The sequence below is a fragment of the Macaca fascicularis genome, chromosome 1, assembly GCF_037993035.2.
Source record: "Macaca fascicularis isolate 582-1 chromosome 1, T2T-MFA8v1.1".
Classification (NCBI taxonomy): domain Eukaryota; kingdom Metazoa; phylum Chordata; class Mammalia; order Primates; family Cercopithecidae; genus Macaca; species Macaca fascicularis.
In genome coordinates this window covers 76,518,475-76,537,500 of record NC_088375.1, presented here as the reverse complement: position 1 = coordinate 76,537,500, position 19,026 = coordinate 76,518,475, and the positions used below count along the sequence as shown (strand labels likewise).

Genomic DNA, 19,026 nt, shown 5'->3' with positions numbered 1-19,026 from the left:
TCAAGGTTTCCCTGCACCCAAGGGTATGCCCTTGCCAACAGTCTCTCACAGTGCCTCTTCCTTTTCAATATCTCAGGCCAAAGGGCCTTTTTGTGGAAACTTATTAGAATTCTTTTTGTGGTTAAGTGATCTAGCAATGAAAGCCGTGTTGTCCTGGTTTCCTAAATATCTGGGAGAGGAGTTATTCTGCGTGCAAAATGCATGCAGCTGTCAGAGCAATGGACTCTGGAATAGGCCAAGAATTTTACAGTTAAAGACCAGATGTGATTGAAAGTGTCGACGAAAAGCAGAGTCACAGGGTCAAGTGCTGATATTTCAGATCAATTTTTAAACCATCGCTGCTGATTAGGGCAACAGCAGTATCCATATATATTGTGGGTGAACAGAAGCTAACATAATTCATCTCAGCTTAGAAAAAATGTCTGTGAGGTATTCTTGATTCATCCCTTTTTTTCCCTGCACATTTTAAAACATTTTGGAGGGGAACTGTGGGAATCTTCTTCCCCAGAACACTGGCAGGTCTTTTTTAATTCCATTAATGGAAGCTTGGTGCCAGTTCAAAATGCTTTGTTAAATATTATCCTAACTGGTGCCCCTGTTTCCAGCATTCCATTGGCAGAGTTTAGAACCCAGATCTCTGCAAACGTGTTAAAAGGTAGGAGTCATTTTTTTCTTTCATCTGGCTTTTATCTGGGAATTTCTGAACTCACAGTAGTTGCTGAATGGTGCTGTCCTGCATGAAAGAATACACGGAGGGAAGTTCCAGTTTGTTTGTTTTTTCAGTCACAGGAAAGAGCTGCGGTTCTGGATAATTTCCCATGCTCATTCTTTTCAAAATGAGGAATCCTGAAATTCAGCTATAGTATAAAATTACTCAAATTCCAGTTTTCTTTCCAGAAAACAGACAAAGCAGAATATATTTTGCATTGATAAGTAGGCAAAAATAATTATTTCTTCCCAATCTTGAATTTACATTGGTGTCTATGTACTATCCAATAATCTCACACAGCTTTCATCTCAATTGTGTGCACCTGGACAGAATGATATGAAAAGCTGGATTCACTAGTCCTTGGAAAGCTGAATGAGACCTGAATGATTCTCAGGAGGAAAAATCAAGCACACTAAAGGTGAATTCCTTCTATTTGTTTTATGAAAGAAATATTTCACAAGGGAAAACATATTATATCCAGGCCATTCTTCCGTTTAAGGCCACCACCAGCTTTATTCCATTGGACAAAGATGCAAAGTAATTGTTAAAACAGAAATTTTAGAAAATTACACCTATTCTTCAGTATTTGTCTAACCAATTTGCTGAGGATGTATTTTCATGCGATCTTGTCCTTTATAAGCAAATGTGAATACATAATGAACGTGAATAGCAGTTCTAATCTTACACTGGGTTCCTTGTATCAATGCCACTGGCCATGAAAAGCCTGAGCTATTGAATGTGTAATATTAATATGCAAGGTAAGGGAGACTCATGCTTCACTTGACATTAAGCCTCCACCTTTATTTGGGAAAATATTCCTTACTTGGTAGCATGGCATACCTCCCTTTCAAACAATATTTACACAGGCGTTTTAACACAGAGAACACAGTGTCAACAAACAAGGGATCTGGGTATGCAAAACAAACCTGAGAATTTCTCAATATTCCTTTCTTACATTTTAATCAAATGACTACATATATTTAGGTCTAATATGAGACGTAAGTATAATGCTATTGGGATGAATGGGGATCCGTGGTGAGCACAGAGCCAGCACCCCAGCCTGAGGATGTCAGGACTACTTAACATAGAAGACTCATATAAGCTAGATCCTACATGATGAATAGCAGTTTCTCCAGCAGAGAAGAAAAGGAAAGTGTGGTGGACAGAATTTGAAGATGACTTCTATGACCTTGCCTTTGTATAATTCCCTCCAATTGAGAGTGCACGAAATCTGTGGATATAATGAGATATTACTCCTGTGATCGCATTTTATCTATGGCAAAAGAAATTTTGCAGATGTAAGTAAGGTCTCTAATCAGTTGAGTTAATAAAAAGGTGGATATCTGGGTGGGCCTTATCTAATCAGTTGAACATTTAAAAGGGTCTGAGCCCTTCCTAAAGTCACAGAGATTGAAGGTGTGAGATGGGCTGTGGTGGAGACCACGTGTCAAGGACCTGAAAGTAGCCTCTGAGAGCTGAGTGCAGACCTTAGACAACAGCTAGCAGTATCATGGGAACCTGGGTCCTACAGCTACAACAAGGGTGTTAATTCTGCTGAGCATCTGAAACTGCTTGGAAACAGATCTTTCCCTAGTCAAGTCTCCAGCTGACTCTGACACCTTGACTTCAGCCTTGTGGAGTACCAATCAGGGAACCCAACTCTGCCTGGCCTGGACTTCTAATCTACGGAAAATAAATGGATGTTGTTTTAGTCACTTAGCCATTGAGTGTTTTGTTTTTTTTTGTTTGTTTGTTTGTTTTAAGATTCTACAGCAATAGAAAACTAAAACTGAAGAGAATCCTACAGAGAAGTAATGGCATGGACTACCTTGTAGGTGAGAAGGTACACGAGGAATGTGGGATGGCTAATGTCCCTTGCCACCAGTCGGACATCTCATGTTGAGGAATGACAGGAGATGAGATGAAAATTCAAGTTAGAGCTACATTGTGAAAGGCCTATAAGAAGGAGCATGACTGGTTGACGCCTGTAATTCCAGCACTTTGGAAGGCCGAGGCGGGTGGATCATGAGGTCAAAAGATCGAGACCATCCTGGCTAACATGGTGAAACCCCGTCTCTAATAAAAAATACAAAAAAAAAAAAAAAAAATACAAAAAAACTACCTGGGCGTGGTGGTGGGTTCCTGTAGTCCCAGCCACTCCGGAGGCTGAGGCAGGAGAATGACATGAACCCGGGAGGCAAACCCGGAGCTTGCAGTGAGCCAAGATTGCGCCAGTGCACTCCAGCCTGGGAGACAGAGCAAGACTGTCTCAAAAAGAAGGAGCATGACCAGATTTTAAGCAAAGAAGAAAAATAATTAGATCTACATTTAGAAAAATAAGGGGTAGAAAAATAATTGAATTGGAGGAAGATAGCGTGGAATACAGGGAGCCCAGTAAGAAAGCTATGGTAATAATCAAGGCAGGAAGTGCTGAAGGCTTAAGGTCAGGCAGAGCTATAAAAATGAGAAAGAAAGGGTACCTTCAAGGGATTCAAGGGACATTTTAGTGACCAACCTGACTTTTTGTTTTCAGTGTTATTTTAAATTCCTCTGAAAAACATAATAGAGCTGTAGATCTTCTAGCTGGCGATGAAACCTCAAGGAATCATCTGCTGATATAAATAACTCATCATAAACTGAGAAAACATCAAGTCGTTCAAATGAAAACAAGCAGGTATAAGGAAAATTACATAAGCTATATCATAAGCTATATATATGTGTGTGTGTGTGTGTGTGTATATATATATATATAGAGAGAGAGAGAGAGAGAGAGAGAGAGAGTGTCTCACTCTGTCCCCCAGGCTGGAGTGCAGTGGTATGATCTCGGCTCACTGCAACCTCTGCCTCTCCCGGGTTCAAGCAGTTCTCCTGCCTCAGCCTCCCGAGTAGCTGGGGCTACAGGCACATACCACCACACCTGGCTAATGCGAGCAATAACAAGCATTTTCATCCTTAACTCTCTGCTATACTTAAATTGAGTGTATAGAGTCTACTGTATATTTTTAATCAAACAAGAAAACATCTCACCTTTTAACATGGAATCATTTGCCAGCTTTTATTCAATTCTAACAGCTTTACAAAATGGACTCAGATTCAAAATTAAAGAACTATGTTCGGTTGTTTTTTTTTTCTAATTAACTCGGAGTTGTGATTTCATTGTGCCCAGGGCCTTAACAACACTGCTGTGCTTATTGGCATAATCCCTAGAATCCAGATGCTGCATATACACACCATGATAACTCTTACTGTTATGACTTCTTGCAGCATTTTCCTTTCTTATACTTAATCTTTTAAAAAGCCAAGCTTCATTATTTTAGGTCCTTGCCTAGATGAAACATTTGCTTTTGCACTTAAGTGCTGTCAGAAACACTATGGTTGGAACACAGCAGGGTAACCTACGTTACGGGGCTCCTTCCAGGTTTCCTTTGAAGTCACTAGGAGCAAGGTGTGAAGAAGGGACACTCTCTATGTGGAAGGGAGTGATAAGGATCAACATCCTATACTAGGGTGAAAATATGTTCACTTCCGAAAATAATATGTCTTTGATTTCCATTTATATTCAATGTTTGTAAGGATCCTGGAGAAATAGCACAGGAGCTGTGCTTCGGTTCCCTGATGAATTGAGCATTTGTTGCCCTGGAGAAAGAATCCAGCCTGTGGGGGTGTCAGTGGCTGCTGAATGAAGACCAGAAAGGATGAAGAATTGCAGATGGAGCCCTAGCCCCAGTTGGATGTGATTTCAAAGAAGTGTGGTATATTTTTCCTTTTTGTTTAATGGTCTCATGCTTTTCTTCCCTGTTAGGATGTGGGGCAGAGCACGTTCAACCCAGGCCTGCGCTCTCAGGATGCCTGAGAAGGGCGCAGCAGGCACCCTAGTCTAGATAGGTGGCATTTTCCTGGGGCTCCCCAAGGGCCAGTTGTGTTGTTTGTGGTTTTTCCAGGTGTTGCTAAGAAATTTCTCATTGAAACTCTCTAGAAAATTTAGAAAGGCTTCTTTTTGGTGGATCATGCTATTCCTGGGGATGACTACAGGATTTATAAGAGGAATCAACATTTTGGACCAGGTTCCAATATGAAGCAACACAATCAGCTATAATCTGGCCTAACTCTAACAGAATATTACATCACCATTAACTTGGGAATTTCATGTTTACATGTTTGGGCTTAATCATATTTAACCCCATCTATTTGGCCACACATGGGAAAAGCTCCCATTCACTTCCCTGCAAGTGCAGTCTGCAAAAGGAGCTGTGTTCAACGTCCGTGTTGCCTTTGAGTCCACGTGCCTTTAAGGCAATTACAACATCTTTCCCCAGTTCTGACCTTAGCACTGAGACAGTTCTGCCAAGATCCCACAAGCTACAGTCCCCTGGGCTGCTTGCTGAGATCCTGTAAAGTCATTCCCCTGGCACAGCTACAGAAAGAGCCACACAGCCACACCCAGGACACAGCAGGCCCAGAGTGTTCCCTCTCTGCCCATTGTCCCAAGCCATCAAAAGAGAACACATGAAATCTAGAATCCTCAAAGAGAAGAATAAGGGAGGAGAACCACGGCACAAATGGGCAATGTTCTGTTCATCCATTAATGTCCCACATTGCGTCACCTTTTGGAAGCCATATTCACTCCTCCCTCACCCCCACCCTCTGTTTGTTGACATATAGTTTTATGATTTCCTGTGTCACAGAACTTACTACACTGCATTGTGCTTACACATCTTTCTCCTCTACTGGACTTTCATCTTCTTGAAGACAGTGATGGTCCTCATTTATCTAATCAAACCACATTAATTGAGTGCCTGCTGTATACCAGAAATTTTTCTAGGTATTGGAGGCACAGTTGTGAATAAGGCAGGCAGGGTATCCACTCTAGAAGAACTCAATTCTGGTGAGGGGGAAAAATATATAGGCATTTTTTTCTGAATAATTTTATATTCCCAGATTCTAACACAATGCTGATCATATAGTCAGAGTATAAATATATATATTAATTTTTTAATAAGTGAATGAACTTATAATACAAGATGTTTACAAGAGAAGGTGCCTTTTAACTAGAGACTAAGTGCTTTCCATTTTTTCTGCAATACTATATGGAAGTATTAGCCTCTTCACACCTCTCTGCAGGCTACTGGAGGACCCACTAAACTGGTTCATAGAAGCGTCACAAGGTTTAGGACAATCCACAGGGATGGCTGTGGTGCTTACCTTTCACCCTGCCCAGTAGGCATATCTGAGAGGGTTGTATGCCCCTATGACCAGGCTGAAGCAAGTGGCATATGAGTGTCACCATGAATGACATGGGAATGACAAAGCCCACAGGGAAGCCCCATCTGTCACTCTTTCACCTTGCTGGGTTTCTAACATTTGAGATCTGAGTCCCAACAGAATGTTTCCATATTCTGTATGCCAGCCCACCTAACAGAACTTGAGGTTCTGCATTAATTGAGTCCTTTCATTAGGCTTGATTCATCTTACAATCTTTCAGAATCCACATGCCATCACTTCCTGTCACAGTGAATATCTACGTGCTGCCAGTGTCTTCTTTTGAAATCTACCGCTTGCTTTCTCCAAGTGACCCAGGTGGGGCTGTTAATAGCCATATGGCTTCCTTGTCATAGGTTTGGTGGGCATGGAGGGGATGCTGACTTAAGAAGTCTTTTTCAGGACTCACGTAGCCTATGAGCCAGGTCAACCAGGCCCATCTCTGACTTCTGATTTTACCCCATGCTTTCCTCTCTCCACTTTTTTGTTTCAATGTTTCCTTTTCAGGGAATACTCACTCCCTTCACTCCACTGCATGCAGTCCCTTATGCAGCAGAGAGGAATAGTTACTACTTTCATGCTTGTACATGAGTGGGGAAGTCACGTGCACACACCAAGCAAAATAATGGGTTGATGCCTGCCTTTAGGAACAGGGAATACTTACCTCGGTGGTAGTTGATTCTTTGTATAGCAAAAGAGCCTACCAGGTTGTTCTGTTAAAAGTTGAGGCCACTAGCCAGGCCCGGTGGTTCACGCCTGTAGTCCCAGCACTTTGGGAGGCTGAAACAGGTGGATCACCTGAGGTCAGGAGTTCGAGACCAGCCTAGCCAACATGGCGAAACCCTGTCTCTACTAGAAATACGAAATTAGCAGAACATGGTGTCGTGCACCCGTAATCTCAGCTACTCAGGAGGCTAAGGCAAGAGGATCGCTTGAACCTGGGAGGTGGAGGTTGCAGTGAGCCAAGATTGTGCCAGTGCACTCCAGCCTGGGTGACAGAGAGACACTCCATCTCAAAAAAAAAAAAAAAAAAAAAAAAAATAGGGGCCACTGAGTCTGGTCTGGGAGGAGAGTATTAAAAACATGAGAAATCAAATTGTTTTACATTTAAAATAGGATACAAATCAGGACTTAGCTGCTGAGAAGTAGAGAAAAAACGTTGAGTCCAAGGGAAGAAGTTTCTGAAAGACAAGGGAAAGATGTAGCAGGAACGCCTAGTTCTTCACCAACATTTATTCTCACCTTCCTTTGTAGTAAAGGAGATTGGGATAAACAAGTGGCTATCTGTGTTGGTACTACATTTCCCAGACTCCTTGAGGTTAGTTTGGTCTTATGACTGAATTCTCTCCCAGGGAATGTGAGCAAAAGTAGGGTGTGCCACTTCTAAGCCAGAGCCATAGACAGTAAGCATTATCTTCCCCTTTTATGCTGGATGTAACCACTGGAGTGTGCCAGCCTTGGCCATGTAAACAATACAAGACCCAGAGACCAGCAAAGCAACAACTCACTGACAGCCAGGTCCCTGAATGATTATATAGAGCAGAGCCAAAACCTAGCCTGGAAACCTTAATTCAGACTGCTATGTGAAAAAGAAAGTTTTTTAGTTCTTTGAGTCATAACATCAGGAGATGTTTTATTGTTTATTACATCAGCCTTCTCTTACTCTAACTGTGGCCCCAGATACATGGGGGATATATTTATTAGTCCATTCTCGCACTGATATAAAGAAATACCCGAAACTGGGTAATTTATAAAGAAAAGAGGTTTAATTGGCTCATGGTTCTGCTGGTTGTACAGGCTTCTGCCTCTGCGAGGCCTCGGGAAACTTATAATCATGGCAGAGGCTAAGGGGAAGTAAGCACGTCTTTGCATGGCCAGGAGGAGAGAAGGGGTAAGGGGGAGGTGCTACACACTATTAAAGAAGCAGATCTCAGAGAACTCTATCACAAGAAGAGCAAGGGGGAAGTCCTCCCCCATGATTCAATCACTTCTCACCAGGCCCCTCCTTCAACGCTGGGAATTACAATTCGGCATGAGATTTGGGTGGGGACATAGAACCAAACCATATCAATATATGGTATAAAATCTAAGATGTTGCCACTTCTGTGCCATGTTGCAACTCTTCTTAAAATCTGAATGTTGAACAGCTTTATATCAGTGGTCTCTTCAGAAACTGAGAACCACATTGATGTAGGGCTGGAAAAAAAATTGCTTGAGAAGATGAGACACAGAAGAGACTGAGAACTCAGTGGAAGCGAGACATTATAGGTAATGGTGATCAAAGGACACATAGACCCTTAAAGACCTCTGAGGTACGCTGAGGAAGGGTGCTAGACCTTGTACTGTATGCAAGATGGGGATTCAAGCCCGTTTTCTTAAATACTTGAAAAATAGCCTCAGAATGTTGGGAGATGAGATCAGACAGATGATAGACACTTAAGTTACATCCTTCCCTGTCGTTTAAATCCTCCTTGCATTTCAGCATTCAATTCAAATATCACTTCCTTCATAAAGTGGTACAAAATGTGGCATCTGGATTCTTGGATCATCATGAGAGGGGATACTTTAGGTTTTCTACCAAGTTCTATGGACAGGAGGCGTGGTCTCTAATGGGCAGTCCTACACAGCAAATACGACATTCAGCTTTACATCATTATAAATTAAAAATGCAATGTATAAAAAGAGTCTTTTGCTAAGGATAGGTCGGTTTATGAAGTACCATCATGGCCTATCATCAGAAGGTCTCAAAATGGCCATACCTTTATCTTATTATTTTCTCTCAGTAGAAATTTGAACTTCCATTGTACTAGTGGGTATGATAAGTACCTCCCATCTGAGGGTGTACTAGCCTAAATCAATGTCAGAATGATGATCTCAAATTCCTAGAGCCTCTACTATAGATGTGAAATTCTAAATACAAAGTTTCTGGGTTTTTTCTCCCTTTCAGGAAAGAACTCCCATTTCACTTTCTTCAGCAGTGGAATAAGTGGCTCAACACAGCAACTACGATGAAAACTCAATTTCCAAATACATTCCATGGTTTATTTGTGGAGGGAAATGTTCTTTACCTTTTGAACTTTCAGATAGCTGGCAAAAGTAAATGGGCAAGCCTTTTTTGTTGTTGTTGTTAATTAAACAGGAAAAAATATCACACCCTGGCTTGGCTAGTAACCAAAGTCAGGGGTTTCTGAAGAATCACTTCACAGATGGGAGGCTGGGTGACAGATACAAAGACCAGGCATAGTGCTCATGAAGGTGACACTCTTGGTATCTTCCTAGAAACCAGCAGAAGCCAGGTCTTCTGGAAGGGAGTGATGAGGACGAGTGTAAACGATTCATTTACTCTGTGTATCATAACCTTGCACCTTATTGACTATAAATCAGAATCGTTTGAAAAATCACCACATCCCTTTTCTGTCTGGGCCTGTGAAATTGCTTCCTTTAATCCAGCAGAGAGATGCCTGTGGTTTCAGAGCTCTGGGATGTTCCATTCCATGTGCCACATGCATGTGGTTAGTTAATGACCTGGGTGTCTACTGAGGTTTGTGACCACGGATTGTTGCAAAGCTCTACCTGACTCCATTCTTCTCCTGGAGAAGATGAGAACATTCTTACCATATTAGTCATGCCTAGCCCCCACTTTTTTTGAATACACAGGAAATATTTCTCTCCAACAGCACATAATTTGGCCAATAGCAGCTTCCTAGGTTCAGAGCAATTTCACCACCTATCATGAGTTCTCCAAGATAAAGTTTGTAGTAACACAGTTTTAGCGGTGGAAATGTCACCAAGTTGCATAAACTCAAGACATGCTTTGGCATTCAGTCCCTCTGCAAATATTTATTGAACAGAGTTCATTGGGGTCAATAGGATGAACTGGATAGCAGTTATTTCTCCTCCCTAGAATTTCCCCATGACACACACCAAGTCACACAGGCACTATTTTGTTCTTAAAGGAGTATTTTAATATTGAATTATGGGCAGCAGTGCAAGCAGAACCACTCTTCTTATGTTAAAGAGATAAAGATTAGAACGGCCACAAAGTTGGACATGAGATCCAGATGCCTGCTATTTGGGGGCTGAAATGTACCCCCTTGGCATCAGGACAAACAACTGCCGAAGCCAAGCTCCCAGTGCTAATGAATTTGCAAACAAGATCGTGTGCAGTCCTCCTAATTAATATTTTGTCATTTGGAACCTGACTATAGCCTGCCAGGCAGGAAATCCAAGTCTGAAGCCGTCTGCATAATTCAAAAGAGCCAGTTAAAAAAACAGAAAGTGGAGGAAAGAGTTGTCATAGTCTACACAAAGCCAGTCAGTTTGTTACTGGGTAAAAATTGGTGAGTCATCTGTGACGGTCAGTTTTAGGTGTCAACTTGGCCAGGCTATGGTACCCAGTTATTTAGGCAAACACTCATCAAGGTGATGCTATAAAGGTATTTGGTAGATGTGATGCTGTAAAGTTATTTGGTAGTCATCTACACTCAAGTTGACTTTATGTGAATGAAATTATCCTGAATTTTCTGGGTGGAACTGATCCAGTCAGTTGAAAGGCCTTAAGAACAGCACTGAAGTCTCTCTGAAGAAGAAGTTCTACCTGTGGACTGGAGCATCAGCTCCTGCTCAGGAGTTTCAAGCTTGCTCTATGGATTTAGAACTTGGAAATTTGTTTTGTTTACTATTGTATCCCTAGTACAGGCCCAATAGGCAATCCATTAATATCTATTGAATGGGTGAATACATGAGCTTAATTCCATGGTAAAGTCAGCCAAGTATGTGAGTTAGTATTATTTAGATCGAACAGTTGACTTCCTAAATTTTAATTTTCTGTCAGGTTCCCCCTCACTTCCCCCCTCAACACACAGATACTCTCTCAAATATACTCACTTGTGAGCAAACCTTGTTCAGTCTTTCTCCCCCTCCACTTTTCTGCACAGTGGTCATATTGGCCACATTTTCTCTATTGAGAACCTCTCTTCTTTCATAATTCTGTGCTGCTCGTCCAGCAAACTCCATCTCTACAGTTACCTTTTCTATGAATTATTCTAAGATTTCCTTAATAGAAGTTGTCTTGGTATCTCCTGAAAGCCTCAAAGCATGTGTCATCTCTGCTGTTCATGTGAACACGTAGCATTGGTTGCCTCCTTCTACAACTACATATCTAATAGATTGGTGCAAAAGTAATTGAAGCTTTTGCATTAAAAGTAGTGGCAAAACTGTAATGACTTTTGCACCAACCTAATAAATGCCAATGCATTCTGAGGAGATAATCTGTGCCTTATGCATTCCTGACTCCCTGCAGCAGCTGGCACAGTGCTCCATAATGGTAGATTTCTAATTCATATTTGTTGGAGAAATGAGTAGATATATATCCTTAGTTACCTGCTTTTTCAATGAAATGAAGGAAGAAGAGTAAAAAGAATCAAAATGCTGAAAAAACTGAGAAACAGAGAGAGGAGAGCAAAGCAACACAAGGCTTTCATACTGTGACCTGCTCAGCCTCATCTCCTTAGCCTATCACCTCGTGTACCAGAGTGAGGGCATAGCAAGGAATAAGATCCAATGTCTTTTTAGACAAATGGGGTTTCCATTCTAAGAAAGTATTCTGTTTTTGTCTCTAAAAATTATAAATGGGAAGAAATAGGAAAGAAAGAACCAAATTTGCTTTTACTTTTCTTATCCATACTTGTTTTGCATCATAGCATTTATCACCATCTATGGTATATTTATCGATACATTGTCTTTCCTACTGGAATATAAGATCTTTGGAAGTGAAGATTTAGTATATGCCTAGAACAGTATCTGGAATAAATAAGGGCTCACTACATATTTTGAATGAATGAAAAAAACTCTTTAATCAAAGCAGTTAGTCATATCAGTGTTTGTTTTGCCAAATTTGTTGGCTTTCTCAAAAGGGGTTAATATTCTCCAATAAGTCTGATTGAAAACTGTTACTCAGTCACAACCCATTTTTCTAAGTATACAGTCAAACCCCTTAGATACTTCAGTTGCAGGGCCATGAGGCAGGATCATACTGGCTCCTACATGTATAGACACAGATGTAGTGTCTTCCATATTTTCAGACTTTGACCAACTATTCCTAGGAAAATTTTTGAAGGTTTTTTTTTGTTTTGGAAAGCAATTAGCAAAATAACTTTAAGCCAAATTCTGGAGATGGATTGTGCTTGAAGTTTGCATAATGTGAAAGTACTTAATGCCACTGAACTGTGCACTTAAAAATGGCTAGAATGGTAAATTTTAATAACGTATATTTTACTGACATTAAAAAATAAGAAATAAAATTAATTAAACAAATTTAAACCCATTTGTCTTATGACTTGAGCTGTTTTTCTCCTGTGTAAAGTAACTAGCTAAAAATTCAGACAGTAAGATTCTCTCATCAAAGGGAGCAAGAAGCAAATCTCCCTTGCTTCCCTCTCCCTATGCTAGAATTCATGTGCCTTTCCCCAGTTGGACCCCAGCCTGAGATATAGACATGTTATTGAGCAATGACTTGAATTTTCAAAACAACATAATAAGATTCTACAATTACAGCCCCTATATTGCACCTGTTTATTTTCCAAAGCCTCTTGAACAGAGAGTACTGCTTCATATCATGTTTATGTTCAATAACACGAGTGTGTAGTAGACTTTGAAGCAGTCCATAATTTTATACTGAAGGTTGCCATCTGAGGGAATCTCAGCATTCTTCTACTGTTATTTATTAGTTCCTACATTTATTGCTTTTTCAAAACTCAGAAATAATGGTGAAATTTAAAAGAGCTTAATTAAACTTCAGATGTGTGGTTCTGATAAGCCTGGCACAGAGCCATGGCATTCCAAGATTCTCAAATAGCATAACCTAATTAATTTTTTTCTAGAACACAGAGGTCATAAACACAGAGTAATCTGAAACACTTAGTGTCCTGCCAGCTGGCATCTTCTCATTTCCAGTTTCCCTGCACTGTAATTTTGCTGCCATTTGTGAAAAACTGTGGATTTCTCCACTTTGGTAGATTGTATTCAGTTACATCCTATTCAGTTGAGGTATTTTTTAATGAACTAATTACATGTTAGTTAATAACAGAACATTGCTTCAACAGTCAACTGTTGAATATCACTTTTAAAGAAATTACTTCAATCTTACAGTAGGAATGTCTGGGAACAGGATTGACCCATGAAAATAGCATGATTGCTAGCAGTGAATTATTGAGTTACAAATGCATGTATGAGTACTGGATATCATTATTATTAGCAATAACAGCATCAACAACAAAGACATCTATGAAATTCAGATTTTAGTTTTTCCTGCCAAAATAATGTTTTCCATTAATGTTGTCCATGCTTCATTTTAATCAGTGCATAATAACTGAAAGACAGTGAGATATACTAGGTGGGCCCATTGCAAGACTCCAATCCAATGTTCTGGCTATAAGGGTGATAGAGGTGATTGCCCTCTACGCTGTTCACTTTTAAAGTTTGCTCCTAATTCTTCCACATCTAATTCTAGATCTGGTGAATAACCATCTCTTCACTGTGTTCAGATGAGTGATGATTTCTTAGACACTGATCCTCTCCCCTTTATGGCCACATTGATCTTTCCCGATGTGCTGGTTCTGGATCTGTTTGTCTTCAGATCCATTTCTCACCCTCCCCTACTCTGCTTTGCTTTGCAGAGCCGGATTTCCCAGGCTCCTATATCACTGGCTTTTCCCTGGACTCATCCTATGAGAAAGAAACACTGGTAGGAAGTTGCAGGGTAGAAGAAATGGAAGGAAGGCCAGGCCACTTCTCTTCCCGCCTCTCATGACTTCTTTGGGCAGCACCTATGTCTCTCCCACCCACCTAGCAGGCCCTCCCACACTTCATATGTCCAGCTCAGAGATGGTAGCGTCTTCCTGCCACTGAAAATGTCTGAGTTGTTTCATTGTCCCATTAGGTTTCCTAGCTCTTCTATCACCAGTGTAGCCAATTCCCTGCATTAAAGTCCTACTGTTCTAGATATTCAATGGCTTTTATTTCCTGGCAGACTATGACTGAGATTTCAGACTAAAAATCAGTCTCTTAAGGCTATATCCATTTTTCTTTCATTTCAGATGCTTATTTATCATTTCTTGGTTACACATTTTTGACGTAGAATTCCATAGAATATTTTTCTTCCTCTTTTAAAGAACACTTTGGATTTAGGAGGAGAGAGAAAAGTATAATGGGTAGATGAGCAGCTATTAATAAGGTACTATAATTTCTGCCTAACTTTCTATACTGGGGTTCACTGTTTCCACACAGCAGGGCACACATTTTTGTTGAGGTCGCATACACCCAGGGACATGATGTCATCTTGCACATTGTGTTACAAACAGGTTTAATAATGCATTGTTGCGTCTTAAACCCTGCAATGAAATGCTCTGCTCCTGCAGCCAAACTCAGGATCCATCTGGTAGACCTGTTAGTCAACGACCCCAAGAGCTCAGCAAATTTCTCCCTGTTGAAATAGAACATAAATTACTCTTACAGACTTAAGGCTCAGTTTTAAAACACAGCCATGATGTCATCAGTGTCGTGAGGTTTTCTCTTTGTGTCTCTTCTTTCTCTACCATTTTTTCTTTCTTTCTCCTCCTCCTCCTCATTCCTCTGATTCTCAACCCTTACCTGAGATCAAGTAGCTGAAAAACATTACATATATATGCTAAAAAATATTGACATTTTTTGTAGACCAAGCAATTTGAAACTTTGTCTATCGCTGTCCACCTGAGGGCTTAGCAGTTACAGAGAAGGATGCATCATTGAGACAACTTGGTCCATTGTGGGATACACACGAGTTTTAAAGTGCCAAAAATATACTCTTGGTAAGTCTCATTAATTGCTGGTCACCACTTTTCCAATCTAAAAACTATATTGTTCTTGCTGCTGCCAACAATGTCTTAGCCATGGTCAATATTTCCTGAATTCTCCATAAAAGTGTTGGCATCTCTTTTGCTGCTTGTGTTTTTCTTCTTCACTGGTTTCACTGAAAAATCTGACACTGTTCAAAGTCCTTCACAAATGTTACTTTCTCTGAAAGTATCCCAGATCCTCCAGGGAAAGAAAGTAGAATAATCACATGCATACAACTGACCCTAAATCAATAGTGTATAGCTAGATGTATGTCATCTTAACGGAAAAGAAGCACAAGAGAAAAGAAACAAATTTGAGACCTAGGAAGTAGATGAATTCATGGTAAATGACTTGGATACCCAAGGAATGGAATGACTAAGACAGCAGTAGGGAAAACTAAAAATCAGCCCAGATTTATGGCACATGATCCCCAAAGGCACAATATTTGGTCTTATCATGAAACCTTGAGAAGTGAGAGTGAAGGAGAGTAGATAAAGAAGATTAATTCAAAGTATTTTTTTAAGAAATGGACAGATCGTCAGTTCCCTAGTTCACTATGCCAGGCTGTCCTTCCCCAGTTTATTGTCTAAAACATATGAAACACCAGGCCTCAAGCGGCAGCAGGCATATTTGATAGTGTGGGTGTCTTAATGAAAAAAGTCATTTTATGCATACTGAAAGTAAACACCCCTAGCTCTCTGTGTCCACTTTGCTCCCAGAACATTAGCTGCCAGCCGAGAAGTAAAAAATATCTTCCACGGGAAATATTTCTTTGCCAAAAGAAAGATATAAACGTATTGACGGCAGAGATTTCCTATTAAAATTGTCCAGCCAAATCACTCTATAGTGAAATTGACAATTTACAGTCCCCATTCATGCACTCAGAACATTAAATCAGCTTAAGAGTGTCTTGCCCTTAAGTATAAAATTTGCCAGACCTTTGAGGAAAGCTTCCAAGGTGGTATATATAGAATAGAAAAGAAACCTTTTCCCCTTGTGCACACACATCACACAAAACAACTTGGTTGAGACAAAAATTTGCAGAGAGAAGAAAACTTCAGGAACTCCAGAAGCTTTTATTAATATCATCAGGGAAATAAAAATTAATGTAATCATGTAATAAGAACCAGAGATTTTGTTTGAACAAAAGAAGCAAAAGAGAAAGGAAGAAGTTGTAAATAGAAGAGAAAGATATGAACGTAAGAGGAACCATACAAGTGGTCTAAAATTCAAAAAGCAAGAGGTCTAAAAGGAAATGAGAAAAATAAAGCATCAGTGAAATTATTCGAGAAAAATTTCCGTAATGGAAAGATAGATTGAAACAGCTTACCAACTACCTAGAAAAATAAGTAAAAGTAGACTCATACTGAGGCAACTCATTGTGAAATTTCAACAAAGAAAAGATGCTGAAAGTTTCCAAAGATGAAAAAACAATTAGGTCACATACGAAGGACTGGGAATCAGAAAGACTCTGGACTTCCCAGCAACTCTGAAAAGAAGAAATAAATAAAACAACATCTCAAAATTCTGAAGGAAAATTATTTTCGATCTAGATATACGAACCCAGACAAACTATCAATTAAGTGCGAGGGTAAAATAAAGAGATTGTCAGATCTGCAAATGTCTGAAAAATTTATCTCTCCATTTTTCTCTTGCAGAAAACTACTGGATCTTGTGGTCATTCGAAGAAGATGGGTCACTAAAAGAAGATGTGAGATGCAAGCACTAGGGAACCGAAGACCAGACAAAGGCAAAAGGAACCCTCAGGTTGTCTGTGCAAACAGACCCCAAGATAGAGCTATGTGCCAGGCAAGGAACAACCAGAAATTTGAGCAGCTCAGAAGACTTTGGGAGAAAACCTGGAAGATGAAATTAAATGGCAATCTAATGATCCTGAATTTTTAAAGAAAAGATTGAGACAGTTAATATAGCATTTTGGGTTGAATTAGTAATAAGTACATACATAATAAAGTAAATTTAAAGATAAAAATATATTAATTGTAGGGAAAATACAAAGATGTACAGGAAAGGAAAAGTAACCATATTTTATATGACTCAGCAGGGAACACAGTTTTCATAGCAACAGTAGGAGAATATTAGCTTTAACCAAAAACACCACATTATTATATTGGGAGGATGAAGAATGAAAGGATACATGTACATGGAGAAAAAATGGCCCTAAATTGTCATCTTCCATAAGGGAAAGTCAATAGATAAAGCCTAAAACTGGAAAATTAACAAATAGCAATATAATGATGCCATGTAGAGACATGGAAATGAATAGTATGATAACCAGCTAAAAAGGTGACAATGACTGTGCTGGAGAAAGAAACACTGTAGAACAAGAGCTGCAAAATGCTAGGCTTTTAAGAAAAAATTTATAAATCTTACAGAATTGTTTGATTTTATATGATGTATAACATTGCTCCAAAAAACCACCGTCAGGCAAATTTAATTGTTCATTCCTCTTTCACCATAGTGCATTGCTCAATTAGGGGCCCAGCTATCATGCCTGGATAAGGCTGCCTGGGTGTCTATCTCCTAAAAGATTGTGGGCTTGTTTAGGACAAGTGTGTTTCCTTGCCTAGCATGATGCCTGACACAGAGTTGGCATTCAAAAAATACTTATGAAAAGATTGTTGTGGAATTCTTGGCCCTAATTCTACCATATGGCATTATGGAAATCAAGTCTAATTCCTCTTTCAAATGAAAAAGTTCAAATATTTTAATGCAGTTACCATACCTGCTCTTGAAGCTTCTCTTTGCTAAAAATTCCCAATATGTCCATAATTTGTGAGTCATTTTAAAAGTCCACTCACTGTCTTGGCATAGACTTCCAGCTAGTTCTGATTAGTCTTCATCTCTTACAAGTACTCAAGAAAATATTTAAATGTGTGGTCTGACCTGTGCAGAACAAGTGGACCTCCCACCTCCCTAAATCTAAATACTCTATGTCTTCTGATACAACCTGAAATCATGTTACATTTTCTGTAAACCATATTTCCTTGTTATCACATATTTAGCTTATAGTCACCTATAAATCCTCAAGTCTTTTTCTAATTGATTTCTGGCAAGCCTCCTTTCTGCCATTTTCTATGTGTACAGTTGATTCTAAGATTCAGACATAAGACTGTGTATTTTTCCTCTTTATATAATTTTAGACCATCATGCCAATTCATAGAGAATCTTGTTCTTATTAAGATCTTGTGAATTCGTATAATAATCCTTCCCAACTTCCCATGACCTGCCAATTTGATTTTCACACCTTTATAAGCTAACTCAAGTCATTAGTAAATATTTTAACCAGGTTAAAGAGGAGGATTGAGGCCCTTGGCACAACATTAAAGACTTGCCATTGGGTTGGCAGCCTCTGTTAATGAGAATTCCCAAGACTGACCATTCAACCAGTTACAAAGTCGCCTAACTCTTTATGCCATTCAGATAATAAGTATTTACTTTGGCTATAAAGAAATTGTGAAAATCCTTGTCAAATACCTCTACCAAGTAAAAACAACTATAACAAAAACAATTTATTGGGTATGTGCCAGGCATACACAAATAATGTCAATTTACATATTAAAGCTCATTAAGCCATTACAACAACTCCTATATTGTATTTCTCTGATGTGCCAAATTAGTAATATTGTCTTTTTGCTACGTGTATTTATCAAATGGTCTAAGTAAACAAGTATTGTGTCTTTATACCTTCTCTTGGAGAGAAGCTGTTAAATATTCCCATAAAATCTTGTAATTAAGAAACAGTTTCAGTATTTTTCACACAAGGCTTCCTAAATTAATTTATTATATAACTTTTCTCAAGGATCACATGTTATTCAAAAGAATACAGTTGGGAAACATTATACTGATCCTTTTCCAGCTTTTCCAGACGTTTTCACAGACTTTCTGTGTACCTCATTTCTTCAGGACTTTTGCTGTAATTGTTTTATTCCATCGGAATAGAAAGAGGAATGCCTCTATCTCTTCCCACCTTCATGGGTCTATAAACTCTACCCATCCATCCTAACTTAAGTGCCATATTCTAAAAAGATCATGATTATTTTCAAAAGAGGAATTTATTTCTGATATGAAAAAAAAATGTCTAGATTTTGATATCTTCCATGAGGTGCTGTCACAGAGAACCTCATATATTGTTTCTGTCACAGAAGTCCCTCTGCGAGATTCAG

General features: G+C 39.4%; 1 long non-coding RNA gene across 1 annotated transcript; it reads left to right on the top strand.

Moving 5' to 3' along the window:
• Nucleotides 1-1,580: 1,580 nt before the first annotated feature.
• On the top strand, nt 1,581-18,731 carry LOC123574669 (uncharacterized). Its single transcript, XR_006699809.2, has 4 exons — nt 1,581-3,383; nt 4,283-4,461; nt 14,681-14,814; nt 16,501-18,731. It is a non-coding gene; the product is annotated as an uncharacterized lncRNA (long non-coding RNA).
• Nucleotides 18,732-19,026: the final 295 nt, after the last annotated feature.